Raw genomic sequence first — 5,608 nt, forward strand, 5'->3', positions numbered from 1 at the left:
TTTTAATACAACTGCCTTCCCTGTGGTCATTTAACATTTTATATTTCTCTTTCCACTTTTTGTAGAGCATGTTGTACTTAATTTCTCAACAAAAATTTAGAGATTCAATAAATAAAACTTAAACCTAGGTGGAAGCAAATTTGTGAAACTGCTTGAGGTAAACTTTGCCCCAACTTCCTAGGGCTTTGCCTTTTCACTTTTTTCCTTGGTATCTCTTTGATACATTCTGGTAGGTACCAGCTATCTTCATTTTATTTTTTCACGTGTTGAAGTTCACTTTCAAGGCAAAGCCTATCTTTTTTTTTTTTTGACAGACAATTGTTTAGTTTTTATTTCATAATCATAAACTTAACTCTGCAATCCAGCTAGACTTGGAGGGGGTAAGGAAAACACAGAACCCAATGAACTGTGGTGGGAGCACAAAGATTATAGAACATTCCAAGCAGGTCGGGGTGAAGGGGTGCTCTCCTGAGCTACAGAAGGAATGGTCTGGTGGTTAAGATAAAACACAAGTCAAATGTATTAGAGTTGTCCACAGTCAGTGATGGTGATCTTGGTCTTGCCGTTCCTGGACCCAAAGCGCTCCATGGCTGTCACAACGTCCATGCCGTATTTCACTTGGCCAAAGACCACATGCTTGCCGTCCAGCCACTCAGTCTTGGCAGTGCAGATGAAAACCTGGGAACCGTTTGTGTTGGGTCCAGCATTTGCCATGGACAAGGTGCCAGGGCCTGTGTGCTTCAGGATGAAATTCTCATCATCAAATTTCTCCCCATAGGTGGACTTGCCGCCTGTGCCGTTGTGGCGTGTGAAGTCACCACCCTGGCACATAAATCCCGGAATAATTCTGTGAAAGCAGGAATCTTTATAACCAAATCCTTTCTCCCCAGTGCTCAGAGCACGAAAGTTTTCTGCTGTCTGGAACTTTGTCTGCAAACAGCTCGAAGGAGACGCGACCCAAGGGCTCCCAGTTGGCAGCAATGTCGAAGAATAGAGTGGGGTTCACCATGGCTGGACGCGGGAAGAATCGAGGCGGCAGCAGCGTCTACAAGGCCTATCTTTTTTTTTTTTAAATCAAGAAATGCAAAGCCTTTGAAGATCTGAAAAAGCACTTAATAAATGCTTTTTTTTTATGGCTCGATTCTCTTTAACCCCAAATCTAGCCATGTAGCAGTGTTTACCATTCACTAAATATTTATCCTTTCCTTTCTCCACACATTAGCTCACAGGGATTTCTCCATCTGGAATCTTTTTCTCCTGGAACACTAGGAATCCTTCAAGAAGAACAGCTCAAACAGTATCTCTCATGAAGCTATTCCTGTTGACACCGAAGAAAATTATTTTTTTGTCTACATTTTCATTTCCTCTGTGGCTCATCAAGCATGAATTTCAGCTGTGCTACAAAATGTTGCTCATGTTTATACAGCATATAATAAAACACAGAAAAGGAACTGATTAGTAAATATGATGAGGGCCGCACTTCCCTTGGCCTCTCCTTTGTTCCTCTGCAATGTTCTGCCTACACCTCTGTCAGTGCTGTATCATGACACTTGAAGAATTCCATCTTCTTCATTAAACTGTCATCATCTTGAGGGAGGATCATTTGTCTTTGCTTTTAGAGTATCTAGCCCATAGTGAAGGCTCACAATTTCTTGATAACTATCTGTCAGCCCCACCAAACTGTGAGGCCATGTAATATGCCTACCTTCTTCACGGCTATGTCCCCAGAATCTCACACGGTGCTCAGAACATGGCAGATGTGTACTGTTCTTGTTTAATAGATGAAGAAATCATTACTTTGGCCAGATTTTATATATATTATACATATTGTTCATATTTGAGACTTTAACTTTTAGATGGAAAGCTACAAGAATTGTAACTTATCTTTTCATAAATTTTCATATTTTTCATAAATTTTCATAAAAGCCCCTGAATATCATATTAGGGGCTTTTAATACAGCAGTGTTAAATTAAAAGGAGTTGTTTTCTATATGAAATAAATGTCCAAAGATTATACTATAAAGTCTTAAATACCAAGAATTAAATTCTGGTAATAGATTTTTTAGACTTAGCTAACTAATAGTATTGAGCAAAGGAAAAGAAACTCTTAAATCATACCACTTAGTCCTACATGAAACATTTATTGGGTAACCAAAATGACCTTCTGAAATAAAAGGGCTTGCAATGGTTATTAATAATAGAGTTTTATAATCATACCAAATTGAATTGGCAAGAAGGGAAAAATAGAGTAAAATCACACAATTCATGGTATAATGAAAATCACATTTTCCTCCTCTAATTATTTGGTTGTTTTTTATGATTTAAGAACTCTGGTTTCTCTTAAAATTGCAAATAAGAAATGACTCTCCCCAACCTAGAGGTCTTTTTCTTCCTACTTGTCACAAACTTTCTTCCTATGACACATTCCAAGCACTCATCTTCTCAAACGTTTTTAGACTATGAAATACAAATATCTGTGGTTGTGACTACACAGCATCAAAAGAATGAAACAAATGAGCCCCCCAAAATCAGTTAATTTAGAAAGAATATTTTATTTGATACAATGTAGAGATAATAACCCATTGACACTGTGCTCATTTTTCAATTTTTTTAAAATGTGGGACAATAATTCTTATTAGTGTCCTCATTTTGAAAAGCAAGGTTCAAACTTGTATACCTAGCTGTGCTATATAGCATGTTGTCCATATTTGCATATTGCCTACTAAACCAAAGAAGAAAATTCAATGACCATAAAACATTATAAAGGATGTGCATTCTCTTGGCCTCTCCTCAGTTCTTCTTTAATGCCTTTGTGTGCCTCTGCTAGTGCTATCATAATGTTTAGTAAATGTTTATTTCTGGTCTTTTCTGTTAGATGATCAGTTCCTTAAAGACATGAACTGTCTTCTACATCTGTATCTTTTGTATCTATATCCTGAATACCAGTCTATGGTAATAAATGTTTGTCAATTTAATAGGTTAATGAATAAAATAATGGTTTTTTATAGAGTGCATAGAAATATGGTGATACATTTGGATCATGAGGACAAGTCTTGGTGACTAATTTAAATAATTTTAATTCTGCCAAAACACATTCGCCTGAATAATCCTTTACCATCACTATTAACATACTGTTTGGTAAGCAACAATCAGCCTTTTTGAAACAAAATGGTAACACCCTATAAGCCTATAATATTTTTAGCTCTGACACAGATTATAAGTGCCTCTTGAAGTCAGAACTATATCTGCCTCACATTCAAAGTCCATAAAAATAAAAAGGCTTCTGATCAAGATGGAAGCATAAGTAAACACACCTTGCCTCCTCTTGCAACCACAGAAAGAATTACAACTAGACCTCAAAACAAATGCTATGCAGAACCATCAGAAAATTGAGCTGTATGGAAGCCTGACAACCAAGGATTTAAAGAAGCCACATTCATCCAGACAGATAGGAGGGCAGAGATGCAAAGACAGGTGGAGAGGCGCAGAGATGTGGTGTGATGCAGAGAGGTGGCAGCAGTGGAACAGATGGTCCCACACTGACATGTACTAAATAAAAATCAGTACGGATATCTTAGGAGCCAGCAATTGCAGTCCCAGGCCAGACCGCACAATCTAGGTTTCCAGCACCAGGAAGATAAATCCCCATAATGTCTGGCTATAAAAATCAGTGGGGATTAGGGCAGTGGAAGAAACTGCTGGATTTTCAGGAGACTCTGCTTAAAGGGCCCACATGGTCCCAAAACATTCACAGACCCATCCTCTCTGGGATTCAGCACCAAGGCAACAGCTGGAAGGGTGCCAGTCACACAGGGTGAGTGCCAGACAAACCTCCAGAAGCCAGGCAACAGCACTGTCCCCTCTCCAAGTTCCCTCCCCACCTACACACACACAGAGCTACAAAGCAGTAAAGCAGGTTGCCCCATGCTGGAAATTACCTAAGGCTCCACCCCACACAATTTACAGGTGACTTTTCTACAGCAGACTGTATTACTAAGACAGGGAGTCAAAGCAGCTCTTCCTAATACACAGAAACAAACACAAGGAGGCTGACAAATTAGGGAGACAAAAATATGGCCTAAACAAAAGAACAAAACAAAACCCCAGAAAAAAAGAGCTAAATGAGCAGCCACTGTGGAAAGGAGTGTGGAATTTCCTCAAAAAGCTGAAAATGCAACTGCCTTTTGATCCATTGATTCCCCTGCTGGGACTATACCCTAAGAACACCAAAACGCCAATAAATACAAAAGAACCTATGCACCCCAATGTTCATAGCAGCACAATTTACAATAGCCAAGTGTTGGAAGCAACCTAAATGCCCATTAGTAGATGATCGGATCAAAAAATTATGGTACATATACACAACGGAATAGTACGCAGCAGAAAGGAAAAAAGAACTACTAAACATCGCTACAGCATGGATGGAACTGGAGAGCATTATGCTAAGCGAAATAAGCCAGGGGGCGAAAGACAAATACCATATGATCTCACCTATAAGCGGAACCTAACCAACAATACAAAGATGCAAGGAAAATAAGACCAGCAACACTGAAAGGAAAAGAAATCAACAGAGACAAGAGGGAAGGAGGGAGGGGGGGTGGGGAAAAGGAAGGGAAGGGGAAAGTCAAGGAACATATAGCGAGGACTCATGGACAAAACCAAAGGGGAAGAGCTGAGGGAGGGAAGGGGGGAGGGGGCAAGGGAAAGTGGTGGGCGGTAGGCAGAGACAAATGTATTTGAAAAAATAAATTAAAATAAAATTAAAAAAAAAAAAATATATATATATATATATATATATATATATATATATATATATAGCTAAACAAAATGGAGATAACTGGTCTATCAGATGCAAAGTTCAAAGCCCTGGTGATCAGGATGCTCAAAGAACTCACTGAGTACAGCAACAAAATTAAAAAGACCCAGGAAGAAATGAAGGTTACACTAAATGAAATAAAGAAAAACCTACAGGGAACCAACAGTGGATGGATGAATCTGGGATTCAAATCAATGATTTGGAACATAAGGAAAAAATAAGCATTCAACCAGAAAAGCAAGAAGAAACAGGAATTCAAAAAAATGAGGATAGTATCAGGTGTCCCAAAACATATCCAAATGTACCAACAGCCAAATCATAGGGATACCAGAGGAGAAGAGGAAGAGCAAGAAATTAAAAACTTATTTCAAAAAATAATGAAAGAAAAATTCCCTAATTTGATGAAGGAAATAGACATACAAGTCTAGGAAGCACAAAGTCCCAAACAAGTTGGACCCAAAGAGAACCACATCAGGACACATCATAATTAAAATGCCAAAAGTTAAAGATAAAGAAAGAATCTTTAAAGTAGCAAGAGAAAATCAGATAATTACCTACAAAGGAGTTCCCATAAGGCTGTCAGCTGATTTCTCAAAAGAAACTTTTCAGGCAAGAAGGGACTAGCCAAAAGTATTCAAAGTGATGAAAAGCAAGGGCCTACAAACTAGATTACTCTATCCAGCAAAGCTATCATTTAGAGTGGAAGGGCAGATAAAGTGTTTTGCAGACAAGGTAAAGCCAAAGGAGTTTATCATCATCAAGCCATTATTACAAAAAATGTTAAAGGGACTG

At 38.5% G+C, this 5,608-nt stretch overlaps 1 pseudogene; it reads right to left on the reverse strand.

Annotated features, from left to right (window-relative positions):
- Nucleotides 1–455: 455 nt before the first annotated feature.
- Nucleotides 456–1,018, reverse strand: LOC129088461 (peptidyl-prolyl cis-trans isomerase A-like; annotated as a pseudogene).
- Between the last annotated feature and the right edge of the window lie 4,590 nt (nt 1,019–5,608).

The sequence above is a fragment of the Pteronotus mesoamericanus genome, unplaced genomic scaffold (assembly GCF_021234165.1).
Source record: "Pteronotus mesoamericanus isolate MK-2021 breed Mesoamerican mustached bat unplaced genomic scaffold, CSHL_Meso_final scaffold_54, whole genome shotgun sequence".
Classification (NCBI taxonomy): Eukaryota; Metazoa; Chordata; class Mammalia; order Chiroptera; family Mormoopidae; genus Pteronotus; species Pteronotus mesoamericanus.